The sequence below is a fragment of the Coenobita brevimanus genome, chromosome 46 (genome assembly GCF_032717465.1).
Source record: "Coenobita brevimanus isolate Jiangsu-jjx chromosome 46, ASM3271746v2, whole genome shotgun sequence".
In the NCBI taxonomy this organism is placed as follows: domain Eukaryota; kingdom Metazoa; phylum Arthropoda; class Malacostraca; order Decapoda; family Coenobitidae; genus Coenobita; species Coenobita brevimanus.
The window spans coordinates 24,632,557-24,653,630 of NC_136999.1; positions in this window are offsets into that span (position 1 = coordinate 24,632,557).

Here is a 21,074-nt window from a genome sequence, read left to right on the forward strand (position 1 = left end):
GAGAATGACAGGAAAGCCGAAGCCAGAGAGTAGAGAATTCAAAAGAATCAAGTTCAGGAACATGAGAGCAAGATAATTCATTGCGTATATATACACAACAGCCACCTTTGGCTTTGAAATGAGTATAGAGAAAGTAGGAGGATACAGAAAAGGGTTTGCTGTCAGCTGCCTCAGACAGCTGAGATTCAGTTAAAATGAGAAAATGAGGTTTGGAAGAGGAGAGGTGATGTTCAACAGAGAGAAAACTAGAGGAAAGGCCACGAATGTTGCAGAAATTAAGAAGAAGTGAGTCAGACAGTGGTTCCAGGCAACTCATAGAATTGACACCGGGAGAGGGACGGAAGATGGGGGCATTTGTTGTCCCTCCCCCCCTGGGGACTCTGAGGCAAGGTCTAAGCTCGCCATTTTTCTTTTTCTAATTTTGAAAAGGAAGTGTAGTGTGAACTGTGCATGTAGTTTGGTGTTGACAGTTAGAGAAACTTGTATTAGAGAGCATGCTTTAAAGAAACTTGTATTAGAGAGCATGCTTTAAAGAAACTTGTATTAGAGAGCATGCTGGCCTACTCTCTGTGTTACTGAAACACTGAAAAAGTTCAGGGAAGGGGGATGGTCGGGAACTAGTCCCGACGGCTGATGAAACGAGAGCTCCAGCTCTCCCTGTCATCTGCTTTCCACCCACCTTGGGAGTACTGCCCTGCTGGGCTGGTGCTACAGTCTACTGTATTGTGTTAAATGATCTCATCTCCCTGACACATTGTTTCTTGTGAGATGTAATTTTTGTGCCACCTTATTCAGTATAGTCGATGGAGCCCTATATATCTATAGGGGGTCCCATGATCCGTGCCATCGAAGACGGTACCTCGTGTATCTGCAATGGTGAACTACAGAAAATTTCGCTTTTGAATGCCGCGGATGGCAATGAGCCCCACCTGATTCCTACCAGCTTAACCCCTGAAGACTGCAATTGTTTCAGGCAGGGTACCTCCCACAACCGCAATTCGGGGGTGTTTTGGCGACTTTCACCAAAGGTAAATTGATTGTGTTCTGGCTAAAGAGGAAGAATTTACACACCTGACAACGCAGTCCGAACCCCCATAGGCCTAATGGTTACCGGACAATCAAGCATCAAAGTTAAAAAAAAAAATTATGATAGTTACCCCTCAAAAACAATCGAAAACATGAAAACTTTGATAAGTACCTATTTTATTGCATGGAAAAGTTTGGAAGGAATGAGAGAGTGTTTTTGATCGGTGATATGAATGGTAAAGTTGGGAATGTGAAGGTGGATGGAATAGTTGGTGAGTGGGGTGTGCCTGCTGAGATAGATGAGAATGGGAGTGCGTTAGTGGACGTTTGTGCTGGGAGGGGGTTGGTGATAGCCAATACTCTCTTCAGGCATAAAATGATCCACAGGTATACATGGCGAGTGATGAGAAGGGTGGGTGGTGAACTGAATGAAAGGAAGGCAATGATTGATTATGTGTGTGTGGATGAAAGAATGCGAAGATGTGTAATGGATGCAAGAGTTTATAGAGGTTGGGGGAGTGGACTTTCTGACCACTACTTGGTGGTGGCCAGAATTAGAATTCAAGTAAGATGGAGGAATAGAAGAAGGGAAAGATGAGAGGAAGTAGTTGCAAGGAGAGTGGAAAGGTTACAAGAGGATGAGAAAAAGGCAGAGTATAAGAGAGAAGTGGAGGAACGATTGGGCAAATATGAATTGGAGCAGATGTGAGACGTGGAAGGTGTGTGTAGGATATTTGCAGAAGAAATATGTGCAGCATGTGATGTGGTGTGTGGAAGGAAGAGAAGACGGAGGGGGGTGCAAGGAACAGCGTGGTGGACTGAAGAGGTGAGACAGGCTGTGGTACAAAAGAAGAATGCATACAATGAATGGATGAGAAATAGGGGCGTGGAAGAAGTTGAGAGGCGGAAGAGAGAGTTATATGTAGAAAGAAAAAAAGAGGTGAAAAGATTAGTAAGAGAGAGTAAGAAGAGAATGGATGAGGAATTTGGAAGGAAATTGAGTGTAAAGTGGAGGGACTGTAAGAAAATGTTCTGGAAAGAGGTGAAAAGAGTAAGACAGGGTGGAAGTGAAGTTAGCAGGGAAGTGAAAAATAAAAATGGTAAATTATTAGTGGAGAAGGGAGAAAAAGTGAGCAGATGGAGAGAACACTTTAAGGAATTGTTGAACGTAGAGGATGGAAGTAATGTGCGTATAAGTGGCTGGGGAATGGCTGGGAGGAGGAGGGAGGTGAGAAGACAGGAAGAAATTAGTAGGATAGAAGTTGTGGAAGAAATGAAGAAAGTTAAATCGTGGAAAGCCCCAGAAATTGATGAAGTGTGTGGTGAAATGCTGAAGCATGGGGGAGAGATAGTATTAGAATGGATGTGGAAGATGTGCAGATTGGCCTGGGAGGAAGGTAATATCCCGGAGGATTGGAAGTCAGGTATAATTATTCCCTTGTACAAAGGAAAAGGGGAAAAAGAAGTGTGTGGTAATCATAGGGGCATTTGTCTTCTTAGTATAATCGGAAAAGTGTATGGTAGGGTACTTATTGACAGAGTTAGAGAAAGAACAGAGAAATTAGTTGGAGAAGAACAGGGAGGCTTTAGGAAGGGAAGAGGTTGTGTAGATCAGATATTCATTCTTAGATCTTTAGTGGAAAAGTTTCTAGAGAAGGGAAAGAAGTTGTATGCGGCTTTCATGGATTTGAAGAAAGCATATGACAGGGTGGATAGACAAGGATTGTGGAAAGTGTTAAGAATATATGGAGTAGATGGGAAGTTGTTGAATGCTGTGAAGAGTATGTACGATGGTGCGAAGGCTACAGTGCGTGTGGATGGTGAACTAAGTGAATTTTTCTCTTTGAAAGTTGGTTTGAAACAGGGATGTGTCATGTATCCATGGTTGTTCAATCTGTACATGGATGGGGTAATAAAAGAGGTACAAGGTACGGTAGTGGATGTTGGAGTGGCCTTGGTGAGAGAGGATAGTGTTTGGAAACTCCCTGTACTGTTGTTTGCAGATGATACTGTGTTGTTGAGTGAAGACGAAGGGGAGCTGCAAGGCTTCGTGGATGAGTTTGGCAGTGTGTAAGAAACGGAATCTAAAGGTGAATGTAGGGAAGAGTAAAGTGATGGTCTTTGAGAGAGGCGAAGTCAGCGAATGTACAGCGAGGTTGGATGGTGAGGAATTGGAAAATGTGAGTACGTTTAAGTACTTGGGTAGTGTCATGAGTAAGGATGGAGGTTTGGAGCGTGAAGTGCTTGTAAGGGTACAACAGGGAAGAAAGGTTGCTGGTTCTTTGAAAGCAGTGATAAGAAACAGGGAAGTGAGTATGGAAGTGAAAAAGTTACTACATGACAGTATTGTGATACCAACTCTAATGTACGGAAGTGAAGCTTGGACGTTGTTGGAAGGACACAAGTCAAGAGTGAGAGCAGTGGAAATGAGTTATTTAAGAGGAGCCTGTGGAGTCACATGGAGAGACAGGCTGACGAATGAAGATATAAAGGAGCGTTGTGGTGTTGATGTGGATGTGATAGGAAGCGTTATGAGGAACACACTGAGGTGGTTTGGCCATGTAGAGAGGATGGAGGGTGAAAGACTGACGAAGAGAGTGTATGTGAGTGAGGTGGAGGGGGGAAGAGGGAGGGGGAGGCCGAGGATGAGATGGAGGGATGGGGTGGAGAGGTATATGAGAGAGGGGGGTGCGAGTTGGGAGCAGGGCAGTGAAATGGCATGGGACAGGGAGACTTGGAGGCGATTTGTTTGTGGCCACCCCAAACGGGATTGAGGCGTCTGGCAATAGATAGATAGATAGATAGAAACAGGTAATTCCAAAGTGTATTATCACACCAACCATGAAAACAGGTGTATGTAGGTGTAGGGAGATTACTAGACTGTGGGGAGATAAAGTAGGCTGTGGAGAGTAGGCCTATAGGTACGGGGGGTTGGAAATAACCAGCTTTTCCCATGAAAAGTAAGCACTTCATTGTGTTCTGTAACATCTGCCACGAAAACAGGTATGTATGTAGGTGTGGGGAGATAACTAGAGTGGGGAGTAGGCCTACAAGGCCTTGGTGGTACTTGGGGAGAAAAATTTTGGCAACAACCAAATTCTCTTGTGGAAACCCTCCATTTCAGCGGGATATGTCATACCAGCCATAAAAACAGGTGTGTATGTAGGTGTGGGGAGATAAAACAGGTGTTGGGAGTAGCCCTACAAGGCCTCATAGTCATTCCAAAACTAACACAGATGCATATAAATGTTTATAACCTTCAAGGACATCAAAACAAAGTTGAATAATGCTATAAATGCATGCAGAAGAAAGAAAAAAAAAACAACAATTAGTTTCCGATTTCTCTTTTTACTGTCCCAACTTCTCGTTACACATTTATCACACCATTACAATTATCATATTATCATTACACTTCATCATATTTATCATTACAGCTTCGGCAACAACCAAATTCTCTTGTGGAAACTCTCCATTTCATTGGAATTTATCACACCAGCCATGAAAAGAGGTGTGTTTGTATATGTGGGGAGATGAAACAGGTGCGGGGAGTAGCCCTACAAGGCCTCATAGTCTTTCGAAAACTAACACAGACGGACACTACTCAGAGGTGCTAATCTGGGCAGGTAGGGAGAATTAAATGAAAAAAAATAAATAAATAAATAAGATGCGTCTTATGTAGTACAACATACAGCATTCTTCAACGACGTACGTACAGAAACTGGTAGGTACGAAGTGAGAAATGAACGGAGTGAGGTGTAAAAATTTGGGAGGAAGTAGAAATAATATGAAACAGGTACGTACATCAGGCCTGACACCCGGGGGCCTGTTGGGGATTGGAAGGGTAGTGAGGGACAAGGAAGGAGAGATGGGGTGGGTTTTTTTGGGGTGGACGATGTTAGCAGGGAGGGAGGAGGGGCAAGAGAGGGTGGGAAGGGACGCAGGTTGTTGTGGGAGGAGAGATACAGTTGCGTGGAGAGGTGGAAGAGTGAAGGGCGACAAGGAGGGAGTGAGGGAGTGGAGTAGAGGGTGGCGTGGAGGCGGCCGAGAGGGGGTGCCCTGCCACCGCCCAGGTTGGTCCAATCCCCCCTTACGCCACATCAGGGGCGAGTTCTTATTGGCCTGAAGCCATGTACATCATAATCGGGGTGGAGCAAGCTCTCTGCAGTTTTTCACAGGTCGCGTTCAATTAATGTGATTAGGCATTTCGGCATAAAACTCAAATCGCATCAATTGATGCGATTAGGACTTAAGGGGTTAAGGGTTATGCATACACCTACAATCATTAACTCTTATTTTAATTAAACCTGTGACTGCAGAATGTCTTAGGATTAATGGGGGACAAATGGAATTTTGACTTATGACCACAAATATCATTCTTGCTATTGCCACAGAAGTTTATTAAGCCAAGATGAGTAACTTGGACGTCAAGGGTTTTGGTATTACCTCCATTAAGCCCTTAAATGCATGTGGCCTCTCCTGTGCTGAACAAAATTATTTGGTAGCTAAAACAGGGATTCATTGTTATGATATCACGTTAGCCTCCCACCATTTCGATATGACCGGATATGATCACCCTTACTAATATCAGAGTATAAATGCCTGACTATAGAGGTCATTTTCCTATAAACTAGCCGAAGAGGCTAATTATTATTGCAGGTAGATATTGTTCTCTTCACTCAAAATGCAACCTTCCTCTATTGCCATGCACACCTCACCTCTTCTACTCCAGTCACTTCTCACTCCTTCTACACCCCACCTCAAATCGTCATACCTATTACTCTCACTCCAGTCACAACATCACCATTGGAAAAACTTTCTGTTGCACTGCATAAGCTTCTGACGTACCTCCACCACTACATCATTAATAAAAATGCAGCAGGTGTAATGAAAAAGTTGCCTTGGAAAACATGGAAAAGGGGAAAGGATGTAGATACAGGGGAGGACTGATTAGCAAGCAGGAAAAGAAAGAAGCAGAAGATAGAAATTAAGACACAGGAATGTGTTACCGAGACGACACAACTCCCAAGTAATCATGCAATTGCCAAAGGATATCCTATATACGAAACGGTATGCCATAGTATAAGGAAGTCCTGAGTCTGTGGCTGCCTGAATGCTAAACACTATACCATCTCTCCTACCCCCTCTCCCCCCCCTTCTCTCTCTCTTACACAGCGGCATTTGCAGAAAGGGATTCATGAGATATGCACTGAGCACACAGGTGGCTTTCATACACACTAAATCAGGCACACACATTGCTCAGTTTATTGATAGTCATGGAGTGCTGAAGTATATGTGTCAACGTGTTTGCTCGGGTACATTCAGATGTGTTATTATTAGGCAACAGTCGGAAGGAAGGATTAAAGGGAATGGCAAGGGAGAGAGGCTTGTCCGTATATACCTACCTTAATCCACCGCCATTAATTACGTTCTGTACGCCCTCTTCGTTTTCGTTTTCGTTTTTAAAGGCTCCAACATGCTTGCATGTGTCGGCCTTGGTCACCTAATGGCGGCTCTCCATGCTGCACGATCCATTGCAGCCTCCCTGTTCAGTCCCTTAACCCTAAGGTCACACTTAATGACCTCGTCCCATGTCTTTCTCGGTCTACCCCTCATAACCCCACCCCCAATATTAACACTTCTCACCTTCCTCACCCAACTATCATCCCCCATCCTCTCCACATGTCCAAACCACCTCAATCTACCTCTCCTCATCACAACACCAATACACTCCAGTCCCATCCTACCTCTCAACTCTTCCATTGTAAACCCAGCCCCTCCAGGCCTTGGACGCAGGGACGCACTGCACATCCACCTAATCATTGTCATTTCTGTACGTCTGAGCCGGCGAATGTCTTCCTCCTTCACTGCCCAGGTCTCACTGCCATACAGCATTACACTCCCTAACACACGCTGCATACAAAGACCCCTTAGCACGTAGGGAGAGCCCCCTCAATGTCAGGAGAGGCAAGAGCTCCCTGAACTTCTTCCAACCACTTCTCACCCTAGCCACAGAGCTAGCTCCAGCCCCACCTCCAGCACACAACATGTCTCCTAAATAACAAAACTCTTCCACACACTCAAGAGATTCACCAGCAAGTTCAATTCTTTCACGTCTGACGATCTCCACCTGCTCACCCGGCACGCCGTACACATAAAATCAGCATTATCTCGCAGTCTACCTCTGATACCACTACATCTCTTATGCACCCATTTATCACACACACCGCACAAGATGGAATTACTTCCCACGCCCTTGTGGCAAACTGCACATGGCCACTCTCCCTCGTCTTTGACAGTACCGCCACCAACCCTAGATATCATCACTTTTGTTTTATCTGCATTTACCCTTAAACCCTTTTGCCCCATACCATCTCTCCACTTCCTAAACCTTTCCTCCGCCTCCCTTTCATTCTCTGCAATCAACACCAAATCATCAGCATACAACAACTCCCACGGGAGTCCGTTTCTAAAGTCACGTGAAAGGGCTTCAAGTACCATGATAAACAACATGGGACTCAAGACTGACCCCTGATGCACACCAACATTCACGGAAAACTCATCACTCAAATCTCCATTCACTCTCACCTGGGTGTGAGCACCCACATACATGGCCATAACCACCCTAACCAGCCACTCCTCCAAGCCAAGCTTTCTCATTGCCCACTTCACCACCTCTCTAGGGACTCTGTCAAAGGCCTTTTCCAAATCAACAAAAACAAAATAAAGATCCCTTCTCCTACCAATATATTTTTCCTGAAGCTGTCGAACAATGAATATGGCATCAGTGGTCCCCCTACCTGGCATAAACCCAAACTGCATCTCATCAATATTCACTCTTTCTCTAATCATACCTTCTAAAACTCTCTCCATTACCTTCATTATCTGATCTAAAAGCTTTATACCTCTATAATTCCCTCTTTCCAGGGCATCACCCTTCCCTTTATACACATTTACAATTACACTCTTCAGCCAATCATCTGGGACAACACACTCATAAATAATCCTATTTATCAGGTCAGTGACTAAACTCACCCCTATATCGCCTGAGGCCTTCAACATTTCGGCAGTCAACCCAGACACACCTGCTGCCTTCCCCACCCTCATCCTGCCTATTGCCTCACTCACAGTAGCAGTATCAATCAAAGGCCAAGGGCCAGACACTGGATCTGCTGGCTCCAAACCTTCCCTGTCCCAGTCAAACTCCTCATTCAACAACCGGTTATAATGCTCTCTCCATGCATCTTTAATATCCTCACTGTTCACCACTACCCTTCCTTCATCATTCTTCACACACTGCTCACCTATGATATCCCGATTATCCCTCTTCACCTGACCTGCCACCCTAAATATATTTTTCCTTTCCCCATGATTTAGGTTATCAAGTAATTGTCTCTGTGACTCAGACTTTGCCCTGTATACCTCTCTCCTAGCCCTACGCTTGGCAGCCAAATATTCCTCTTTGCTACCACCCTTCTTCCATTCCCGGAAAAGCCTTCTTTTCTCCTTAATTGCAGCTTCTACACCCTCATCCCACCATGAAGTTACTTTATGTCTTGGTGGTCCTCTTGTCCAGCCGCATGTTACATCAGTAACTCTCAAGAAATTGTTCTTGAGGGCTCTGTACTGTTCATTAACGCCTCTGTCTACAGCTCCCTGTTCAGCCACCACTCTCCTCAACTCGCTATAGAAGGCATCCCTTACTACTTGGTTTTTCAGCTTCCATATTTTCCTCCTAGGTACATAAGTCCTCTTTTTCATCATTTGTTCTTTAAGCACCATATCACAAATCAGTAGTTTGTGCTGCTGCACACACTCCTCACTTCCTATAACTTTAACATCCCTCACTAACCTCCTATCGGCCCTCCTAACCAGAAAATAATCTATCTGACTGCTATTTCCCCCAGACTCATACGTAATTAACCTACTGTCTCTTTTCCTAAAATATGTGTTGCACACAATCATGTCCGTTGCCTCTCCCCAAACTCGAGTATCCTTTCCCCTTCTGCATTCCTTAGACCATATGCACAGCCCCCATGCACTCCTTCATAACCTTGGGCTGCTTCACCTACATGACCATTTAAGTCCCCTCCCAAAATCACTATCTCATCATCCCGCATACCACCCACTACACGTATTAAATCATCCCAAAATCTATCTTTCTCTGATTCATCCAATCCTGCCTGTGGAGCATATGCCGATATAATCACAGCTATCTTTCTTCCCAACAGAATTTTCACAACCAATATCCTATCGCTTACTCTCAAAACATTCATAACATATTCCACCCATTTCTCCGCAACCATCACACCAACACCTCCATATCCATCTGTCCTCCCCTGCCAAAACAACTTATAGCAACAGTCCTTCCCAACAATCTTTCTGGCTGATCCACCCCTGTACCGGACTTCCTGCAAACACGCCACGTCCACCCACCTCCTACTGAATGCCTCAACGACTTCCCCTGCTCTTCCCCTCAAACTTCCCACATTCCATGAACCCACCCTCATCCCCATGGGTGATTTACTGTCCTCAGGCTTGCTTTGAAACCTTTTTTGTTTTGTCATCTTCAGTATTAATAAATGGGGACAGACACAGCACAGGTCCCACTCACCGCACAATCCCAGGTCCAGGCAATGGATCTGGGACCCCTAGCCCACCAGCTTACCAGTGGCTGTGGTAGTGGCCTCGGGGCACCCTGCCAGGACAGCTGCAGGGACACCCTCCAAGCGCGTCTTGGCACTGCAACTATCCCGCCATTATACACCCACTGATAGGGCAGCCTCCTGGGACGCTACTCCCAGGTTCGGGCCCCTCTCTATTGGGCGGAAGCGGCAGCCTGGGAACCGCAATGCCCTGTACCCTCTAGCACAGGCCCGAGCCCCATCTCGCCCTGGACCCATGATCTATGCCGGCGGAACCCCCGCCACGCCTCCCCCCAGAAGTCCGCCACTAGGTAGCGGGGGCAAAGTTTTCTGGCCGCATGCCCTTGCTGGCGCCAACCCCTGTAACGTAGTGGGATACGTTGTGTGAAATGTAAAGTGCATGTGGTGTAGTGCATAGATAGTTAGAGGTAATGTTTGGGAGACTATGCTGGTCTACTCTCCATGTTACTGTCACACTGAAAAGGTCAGCAAAGGGGGATGGTTAGATAGCTAGTGAAACAGGAGCTCCAGCTCTCCCTATCACCAGCAAGCATATCCGTAAGAACGCAAATCTGCCACACTAAGTTACCGTGATATAATGATTTATGTTAAAAAAGAAGCTCTGTGTGTGTGTGTGTGTGTGTGTGTGTGTGTGTGAGGTGGGGTGTGTGTGGGGGGGTTGAGTGTGTTGTGTGTGTGTGTGTGTGTGTGTGTGTGTGTGTGTGTGTGTGTGTGTGTGAGGTGGGGTGTGTGTGGGGGGGTTGAGTGTGTTGTGTGTGTGTGTGTGTGTGTGTGCGTGTGTGTGTGTGTATTATGCGCAAAGAAATAGGAACTAAGTGCCTGAAGCCCACAAATTGTTCCTTCCATGAAAAAAGCAGCATAATACGGAACTAAATTCAAGATCCGTACACTTCGAGATGCCTGGACATATTGCGTTTAAAAGACTGGAGGTCATAGGCAGTAGGAAGTACAGACATAAGCCAGTTTCTTAGTTGACCAGTTATATACATGAAAAGCTGGGAGTAACGGTTAACTCTCGCATTAGAGAGAGATGGATAGAAAATGGATAACATTTACCTGCTATATGGGTGTTATACACTGCCGTACTGGTGAAGCGATGCAACCAGACAATTCAAAGAAGCAATATCGCATTCAACATTAAACTAAGTGACAACAGTGTTGAGGGTAGTTATGAGATAGTGCCTGACTACAAGAGAGAGAATTTTCAAAAAATAAAGGAAATAATTGGTTCTAGTGATGGAATCCCATTGTTTGAGCAGTAGAAATTATTGAAACATGAAAATTATTGACAGATCCTCTCAGTAAAGCAGTAGCATTACGTAATTCAGTGAACAATCAGGGGCGCACCCAGAAACTGAGTAGGGAACGTTTCCTAATTACTGACAAATCCTTGTGAGCGGAACAAGCCCATACACCTGTGGGGTCCCGGGGGAGGGGTACTGTATGCCCCGCAGGATTTTTTTTTTTTTTTTTTTTTTTTTTTTTAAGACTGTGGTGAATTGATCAATCAGTGTATTGTTTTGCTTTAACTCTCTTGCAATTATGTTAAACGCACATCATAACATAATGCACATCGTATCATAACATTAAACAGGCATTATACACGTATCCATACACAAACAACGAATTCACTGTGTATGGATAATACTGTACTGAATGTATAACAATCATTGAGAATGTTAATAATAGGATAAGGAGACTAACAATGAGGTTTAAACCCCTTTATTTTTAGGCGAGTATATGTGAAAGTTTCATCCTTCTTGGATTACTCTGTACGAATGTCTCAGTTACCTGGTTGATATACCCCTTTATTTTTCAGCGAGCATATTTCAAAGTTTCATCCTTCTTCGATTTCTCTGTGCAAATGTGTCAATTACCTGGCTGATATCCAGTGGTATATCTCGATGTATGTGCAGTAACTTTAGGCCTGTCAGTCTTTCATTCCCATTGTTGATCTCAGTGCTGATTTTATTCGTTTCAGTCCACTGAAAAATCTTTCTACAGAGCTTGTCGTTACTGGCATGGTGCACAGGATAATGAGCAGAGTCCTCACTTTGGGGAACATGACACTTGGTGTCTGTGAGAGGGTGGTGGTCAGTGTAGTTGGAAGACTGGTGAGGCCCTATTCTTTGGCTTTATTTTCCCACCTGACGCACCAGGTGTGCGCCTCGCTGTTAATGCTGCCAGGGGATGGAAAGTTTTCCCGGTAAAGGTCAACCAGCTCCTGTATTCTCCTGTTTCCCTCTGGTGGTGCCACAGTTACCACGATGGATGGGATGATGCTGAGTCCCTGGAAAGATTTTTGATGCAGGTAAGTGAACCTCGGTTCCAGCTAACTCAGTTGGTAATCTAGGAGTGGAATGACCTGAGTTCTCATGTAGCATTCAGCTGGTCCATCGGCTGACATGTCTTGGTGTTGCTGACTTTTGCCGCGTCTGGGCATGGAAGGTGTGACACCTATAGACTCACACCGCTGTTCCACCTGACGAAACCATTCAAGGTAGTGATCATCCATGTTGTTTCGGACGTCTTGTAGTACTGCTTTGAGTTAGTTTACTTCCCTGGTGGCCTCAACTATGTGTTTAGCCTCTACCTGAAGGCTAGTGGTCACACTTTTCAAGTACCCTAGGGCACTGTTGGTGATCACCAGAGACACAATGAAGTCTGTGCTGGTTATGGCGAGCAGCAGAGTCTGGGTATCAGTCAGTGAGTCTGTGAAGCAGATGGCAGGACTATCCTCTACAATCTTCTCCAAGCAGGCTACCACTGTTGTATGTAACTCCATGAAGGTTTCTAGGGCATCTAAGCGTTCCACCTTACGTGTACAGCACAGGTTTTTCAGTTTTTGCTTCCTTGACTCAGGCTGAATCTCCAAGACAGCTGCTTCAAAAGCATATGCATGTTTAGGATGTCCTTCCATTAAGGTTGAGGGGGGTTTCTAGGTAACCAGGAAACCCCCCTGGGTGTGTCCCTGAACAACAAACAGCCAGGTAAAAATATTAAATCCAAATTGTGGAATACGTGTATTTAGCTTTGCCTATCAGCTAAAATCTTGCCTCACAAAAAATATATTGTCACAAAGAATCAAAGTGAAATAAATAAGTAGGATGCTCTTTGTTCAATAGCAAAATAAAAAATAAAAATAAACAAATAAAATAGTAAAAGCACAGCAGGTTGAAACTCACATTGCACGGTTCAGTTAATCAGACCCAAAAAGAATTTTTCTAGCAAATAAAACAAGACAAAAAAAGTAATATTTCAGCGACTAGTCACAAATAATGGAGAGCATACCGATGATAAAAGACAATGCAAAAATTTTCAACATCGTTTCATCTATATTTACAATTGACAACACAGCTTCCAATCCCACAGCTTTTATGCGTTTTCTCAAAAGAGGAAACATTATTAGCGACATTAGTGTTAGTGAGAATGACGTGTGACGTGCAATTTGTATACTTAAAGTGATTAAAACATTGATGCCAGATAAAATAATCTCCGCACATTCTGAGAAAATCAGTGAATGAAATACATAAACCGTTAACTGTGCTATTTAGTAAATCGTTAAGAAATAATAAGGTGCCTCATGAATGGAAACTAGCAAATGTAACCGTGATATTAGAAAAAAACAACAAGAAATTGCAAACAAAACAAACAATATCAACCAATAAGTTTGACTTCAGTGGTGTGCAGGCTGTTAGGAACTATCATCAGAGATGAATTTGTTAAGAACTTAGAAATATATCTCATAATTCACAACACGGATTTCAGAATAATAGCTTTTGCCTTCTGTGATATATTCAATATATACGAAAAGACCAGATTCGTTGACACTGTATATCATGATTTTCATATAGCATTTGATAAACTTCCTCATAAAAGACTGCCTCAGAAAATGAATGTGCATTCTGAGGCAATGTGCTAGGGTGGATCGACAACATTACTCGACAAGAATTTTAGTCTAGAGACGATAATGGGTATCCCAAGACAATAACATGGCCCCGATTTCAATTATGATGTTCATTTTACTCTAGGAAGTACTGTTTCTCTTAACTCACTACCATCACATGCATCCTTGAGGTACAGTTATCCTTCTTTTCATCACTTTGTTCGTGCTCTTTACATGTCATTACTGTATATATATCCAGTGTATGATGTTCAACATATACATTGTCAGTTGGCTACATCCACTATCTAAAGTATGTCTATCTAAATTCATTATGCTTAATATAACTCTTATTTCAGATTTATGTGTTGACAGTGCCTTGCAGATGTATGAATGATCCTACTGTTTTCTGATATATATGTGGAAGTTTCACTCCAAAGAAGCAGAAATGGAAGATCACGTCGATAGTAAAGACAGCTTATCTACACTATTTTGGTGTTAGGATTGGCGATTGAGACAGAGATTGGGCTCCCCATATTTGCTGCCTGTCTTTTTCAACTCTCTTTGCAAATGGCAGGGGGAAGGAAAACAGGGATGCCTTCCGCAGTTCCCATGGCGTGGAAAGAACCTACTGACCACACAGCCGATCGCTACGTTTGCATTACAAAAGTTGTGGGATTTTCTTCAAAAACAAAAACAGAAGTGTTTATCCAAATTTACCGTTGGCAGTAAGAAAGGTCAGTCACGCAGATGACCCTCCCATCCCAAGGCCACCAACAAAAAATGCATATTCCAGACTTCAGGTGAGGATGGAGAAGCATCAGGAGCAGCTCTCCCTGATTCTGCCTTCGAATGTCAGCCGTCTTCCAAAGTACCCCATCTAGACTTCCACGGCGACCTTAATGACCTAAATTTATCAAAACAAAATTAAGAACTACTCGTTTCGAGATTGCAAGAATGGAACTTGTTGCATCCAGACACAAAGGTGACGAATTTCAGGAAGCGACAAGAAAATCTGGAACGTTTTTTCAAGTCAGACGGAGGAGTATGTTACTGTATCGCTGGTCTGTTCAAGGCCATGGGAAGGATTCATGATCCTATTGAATGGCGACTTTTTATTGATTCCAGCATATCAGGTCTGAAGGCTGTTCTCCTCCACAATGGGAATGTTACCCAGGATAGGTATACCACTGGTTTTTGCTCCTGAAATGGAGGACGTAGGAATCGATGCAAAAACTACTTATTCTGAGTATGATGATTTCCGATGGAAAATCTGCAGTAATTTTAAAATGGTAACCAGTAGCTCAGCTGCTTGGACTACAAGGAGGTTTGACCAAATGCTGTTGCTTGCTGTGTTTATTGCACAGCCGTGATGTGCAGCAGCACACTTCCGCCACTTCACTTCAAGTTAGGCTATATGAAAAACTTCGTCAAAGCCTTGGTTATGACAGGTGCGGGCTTTGCACACCTGAAGAAAGTCTTCCGTAAGGTTGGTGATGCCAAACTGAAGGAAAACATATTTGTTCGCCTACAAATTCGTAGCCTGATGAAAGATAGTCAGTTTGATGCGACCCCTGAGGCAGACCAACTCAGAGGTTGGAGGTCTCATAAGGAAATTTGTGCTGGTTATCTGGGCAGCCATCGCAATGAAAATTACGTGGAAATCATTGAAGACCTCCTGGTTGCATACCATGAACCTGGATGCCGCATGTACTTTAAAATCCGTTTTCTTCACCCACATCTCGCTTTTTTCTGACAAACTTGGGGATGTTAGTGAAGAAGACGGTGAACGTTTTCACCAGGATATTATGGTAATGGAACAAAGATACCAAGGTATGAATAATGTACTTGATTTTGTTTCTGCATATTACATTTAGATGCCAGTTAATATATTTCGATTTAAAAAATATTCCCGACATAACCAGGTGACTGGGGCAAATTGATTTCTGACTTGTGGAAGAAAAATGTCAAGGGTAAATTTCAGAAAAAACAAAAACATGTTTGTAACCAGCACCGTCAGTTTATCCTTAATCACCCATTTTAATTTCTGGACTAGGTAGAAAGTTGAAATTTGTCGAGTAGTGCAATTAGCTTACAGAACGTAAACAGAGAGTCGTAATAAATGTTAAAGAATCAGATTGGAAATGTGTCACTAATGGTGTGCCACAGGGCTCAGTGCTGGGTCATATTCTGTTTATAATATACATATATATATATATATATATATATATATATATATATATATATATATATATATATATATATATATGGAGAGAAAGGCTGACGAATGAGGATATAAAGGAGCGTTGTGGTGTGGATTTGGATGTGATAGGAAGCGTTATGAGGAACACACTGACGTGGTTTGGCCATGTGAAGAGGACGGAGGGTTAGAGACTGACGAAGAGAGTGTATGTGAGTGAGGTGGAGGGAGAAGAGGAGGGGGAGGCCGAGGATGAGATGGAGGGATGGAGTGGAGAGGTATGTGAGAGAGGGGGGTGTGAGTTGGGAGCAGGGCAGTGAAATGGCGGGGGACAGGGCAAAGTGAAGGCGATTTGTTTCTGGCCACCCCAAACGAGATTGAGGCGTCTGGCAATATATATGGATATATATATATATATATATATATATATATATATATATATATATATATATAGATATATAGATAGATAGATAGATAGATAGATAGATATATATATATATATATATATATATATATATATATTTATATATATATATATATATATATATATATATACACGATATAGATCAAGGTTTAATTAATAAAGTATCCAAGTCTGATTATGATACTAAAGTTAGAAACAGAGCATACTCATCTTTACAGAAGCAGGGAATACAAAGTGACCTCGATTTACTGTTCTGCTCGGCCCAAACCTGAGATGGACTTTGATATAAATAAATGCAAGGTGCTAAACATTGGAACTAGTAATGAAAAACCAGTTATACTATGAAAATTTTTCAGCTAGACAATATGAAATAGTAATGAAAAACCAGTTACACTATGAACATTTTTCAGCTAGACAATATACCGTAAGTCATGAAAAAGACCTAGGAATTATAATAAAAAATGATCTTAAACTAATGAAATTGTACAGAGGCTGTTTAGAAAGCCAAGAGATTAGTCAGATTCATCGATAGAGAATTCATATATAAATAAGAGGATATCATCCTCACTTTGTACAGTCTCGTATACACCCACATTTACAGTACTGTGTCCAGTTCAGGTCACCTTATTACAAAAAAAGACAGAGAAGCTTTCGAGGGTGCAACGAAGGGTGACCAAACTGATATCCAGATTGATAAATAAATCAAATGAGAAGTGTCTGGAAGCCCTGAATCTATTTACCTTAACTAAACACAGGTTAAGGAGAGATTTAACTCAAGTACATAACCTTTTCAAGGGACACGAAAACATGGCTATTGATAAGTACTTCACAGCTGTTTGCTCAAATTATCCCAGAGACAATGGAAATAATTTAATTGGCAAACAATTCCATTCGCAAGAAGCTAAACATTTTCTCATTAACACAGTTGTAAATATATGGAACAATGTAGCCTCGAATGTGGTGAACTGAAATACAGTACTAGATTTTTAAGGTCGCTTGGATATATATCTGTCCTTTAACCCCTGGCTTAGTATGTTTACTCGTGATTAATATATATATATATATATATATATATATATATATATATATATATATATATATATATATATATATATATATATATAACTGACTTCAATAGACCGGAATTCGCTTTTATCGGACTCGAGAAGCTACCGGACTAAATTCCAACATGTTCGAAAAGTCTGATAAATCCAGAAGCAGTCCATACTGCCTGACCACTTCAGCTATGTTCACCACAATAAGGTATATAAAAGACATGTTTATCGGTGTACTCTGAAGTATTATTATATACATTGTACCATTTGATTAATGTTGTGAAGTTATAAAACAGTACAGTACCGCAAAGGTAGTCAAAACAGTTTAAAAACCGTTCATACACTCCAGACTAATGTCTGATATATTGAAAAAAGTCCGGATTAGCAGGGGGAATGGTTTGGTTCACAATTAGTCCGTTATAGTTAGATGTTATTATAATATATATATATATATATATATATATATATATATATATATATATATATAACATCATCATCATCATCATCCGTTTGAATATCCACTGCAGGACCGGCCTCTCCTGACCGAAGTTAGGACAATACAGTAAATATACCCCTACCAAGTGGCTTAGGCTGTTCGGTAGAGATTGTATGTAGGGTGAGAAGTGCTTATAAAGGTAGTTATAATGTTGGAGTGGCTTTGGATGTGTGTAGTCTGTGAACCATGTGTAATTGGCCCACGGAGCCGACTTGGTGCAAGCAAACTTTATAGTAAGCGACACTGGTTCAACCATAGCACCCCTTATGTCCGCCAAAGCAGTATTTGGCCGGGTGAACACTCCCAAAGTTTATTACCCTGGCCGGGCGCGAAACCTTGTCCACCCGTGTACAAGAACGCACATTCTATAACTGTACCACATAGGCTCCATGAATAATATATATATATATATATATATATATATATATATATATATATATATATATATATATATGTAAATATATATATTGTTACATAGCCTATGATTTCATCATCCTTTGTGTAATTCTAACGTACAGTATGCTGCATGTTTGATCACGAGCATGTTCTACCTCACTTCCCCCGTCCTCGCTTATAGTAGAGTAAGCCGTTCTTTCTGTTGTTCAGAGCAGGATTGTCAACTTTTTGTCCCCATGGCTTCATTTGCACGTCCTTCTTACAAGTTGTATCAAGCTCTACCGGCCCCTATATAATGAGCTCAGTCTCTGCATTAATTGCCACTTAGATCTACTCCTCATTTTGCTCACATCTCTGTCCTCCCCTGTACAGTTGTTATTATTGTGAGTGCTCAGGAAGTCTCCAGCCATCTAACTGCTGTGTAATTTGAGTATGAGTGTTATTACATTTTGTTCTTGTACTGTATAGCATAAGGTGTTAATTCTTAGGCCTAGTGAGATTTTTGTGATTAATGTAAAGTTTGGATGTCAGTCATTATTAATATTATTTTGTATCTGTAATAATATATCTTGCATTAACTGAGCATTTTCCAGTGTATTGTCATTTTATCAGGGCTGACTTAGATAAATTTACTCTTGCTAATTTCGTGTTAATAGAGGCTATTTGCAGTTAACCATATATTTAATCTGTTTTTTGCCATTACATTATCCTCATGAGTCCTCAATGTTTTGTTGTTAGTTTAAGCATTAAACTTTAACTTGTAATTTTACCTAACTCTTTTGTTTTGAACCTGGAACTTAACAGGACAGTAGTGATTTTTAGTATTCTCACTTAAAGTGTACATTATCTTTCTCTGTCCCGTAACATAAATTTGGCAACCTCGCCAGGATATTCAGGATATTATCATAAGGATATTGCTTGATATTTTGTGACTGTGATTTATTCATGATGTCTACTATTACTACTCTTGATGAAGCCAAAGATTTTTTGTCAAATGTGCAAACAGTGTGTGATGTAGAAAACAGAACAAAGAATGAACTTAAGCTTGTTGCTCAACAATTGGGAATTGCTGTTTGCTCTCATCATTCTAAAGATCAAATTGTTGACATGATTAATGAAAGCTTGTTTAATGTAACTCCTCGAAATGAGCAAACGCAGATTGAATTAGCTAAGTTACAGCTAGCCCTGCAGGAGGCTCGTGTTAAGGAGGCTGAATTTCAGGCAAATGCTAAGGAGGCTGAGTTTCAGGCACGTGCTAAGGAGGCTGAGTCTCAGGCTCGTATTAAGGAGGCACAAATTGAAATTGCTAGGATTCAGGCAGACCATGAGTATCGCATGAAACAAGGTGGAACTGGATCATCTAGCTCTGATGATTTTGATGTGGCTAAAAATGTTAACTTGTCCCTCCTTTTAATGAATCTGATTTAACAAAGTATTTTCAGTTGTTTGAGAGGGTAGCTACAGGTTTTAATTGGCCCAAAAAGTATTGGCCAGTACTCCTTCAAACTGGTCTCACCGGTAAAGCTCAAGTAACTTATGCATCTTTGCCTCAGGATCAATCTGATAATTATGATGTAGTTAAGAACTTGATTCTTAAGGCCTATGAGCTTCTTCCTGAAGCCTATAGAGTAAAATTTAGGACAACTTATAAGCAAGATAAGCAATCCCATGTTGAGTATGCAAAAATCAAAGAAGATCTGTTAGAGCAGTGGTTAAAATCTAAGAATGTGGATTCTGATTTTGACAAACTTAAGCAGATGATTTTGCTGGAGGACTTCAAGAGGTGTATTAATAAAGATGTAAGCCTATATCTTGATGAGAAAAGAATAGATAATTTGCCTGATGCTGCAGTTTTAGCTGATGAATATGTTCTCACTCACAAGAGATATTCTAAAGAAAAAGGGAAAGCTGAGAGTAAGTACGTTCCCTCTACTCAGAGTACAGGTAACAGGAAAGAGAATAAAGATGATGTTTCTCAGGAAGTAAATACCAGCTTCACCTCTAGATTTCAGAAAAGTAAATGTACTTATTGTAGTAAGCTTGGTCATACTACGGAGAAATGTTTCAGGAGACAGCGTGATGTGAACAAAAAGGAGTCTTTAAATATTCAGTCAATTGGTCTAGTGTCCACCCTTGAGAGTTCCCAGAATTCTTTAACCGAGTTAACTGAACCTGCTTTGAGGGGTAAATTAAATTCTCATGATGGAGCTTCTCTTTTGAGCAGTAACGTGGGTGACACTCTCAAGAGTTCACGTGCTAATTTCCTGTCTGATGGTTTTGTCAGTCCTCTGGACAGTAATGACAGGAAATCAGTTAAAATATATCGTGATACAGGTGCTTGCCAATCCCTTATTCTGACCAGTGTTCTAGGCTCTAATGTTAATTCCTCTGATGAAACTGTAATCTTACAAGGTGTAGGGAATGATTACTTCTCTGTCCCTCTGTGCAGAGTGAATTTAGAGTCTGGTTTTGTTAATGGTTCCGTTTTGGTTGGGTTGGTTGAGACACTCCCAATGTCAGGTGTAACTTTCTTACTTGGAAATGATATTGGTGGAAGTCAAGTGTGTCCAGCTCCTCAGTTGTCTAGTGAGCCAGTGGCTGCGGCCCAGGATTGTGATGTCCCTGATGTGTTCTCTGCATTTGCTGTCACTAGGGCTAAGTCTAAAGTTACTGGTGACTTAGAGGATAATGATGATGATGATGTTATCCTAGCTGACACTTTTCTTGCTAATTTGGACCACTCACCAGATGAGGCAGTACCCCGTAGTGTTGATAATTTGTCTCGTCAAGAGTTGGTTGAGTTGCAGGTTGCTGACCCTGAGTTGAAAGGTCTAGCTAACTCTGCTTGCAGTGAGGAAGAGTCAGCTGGTGCTTCTACTTGTTATTATATAAAGTCAGGAGTACTTATGAGGAAGTGGAGACCCCCAACAG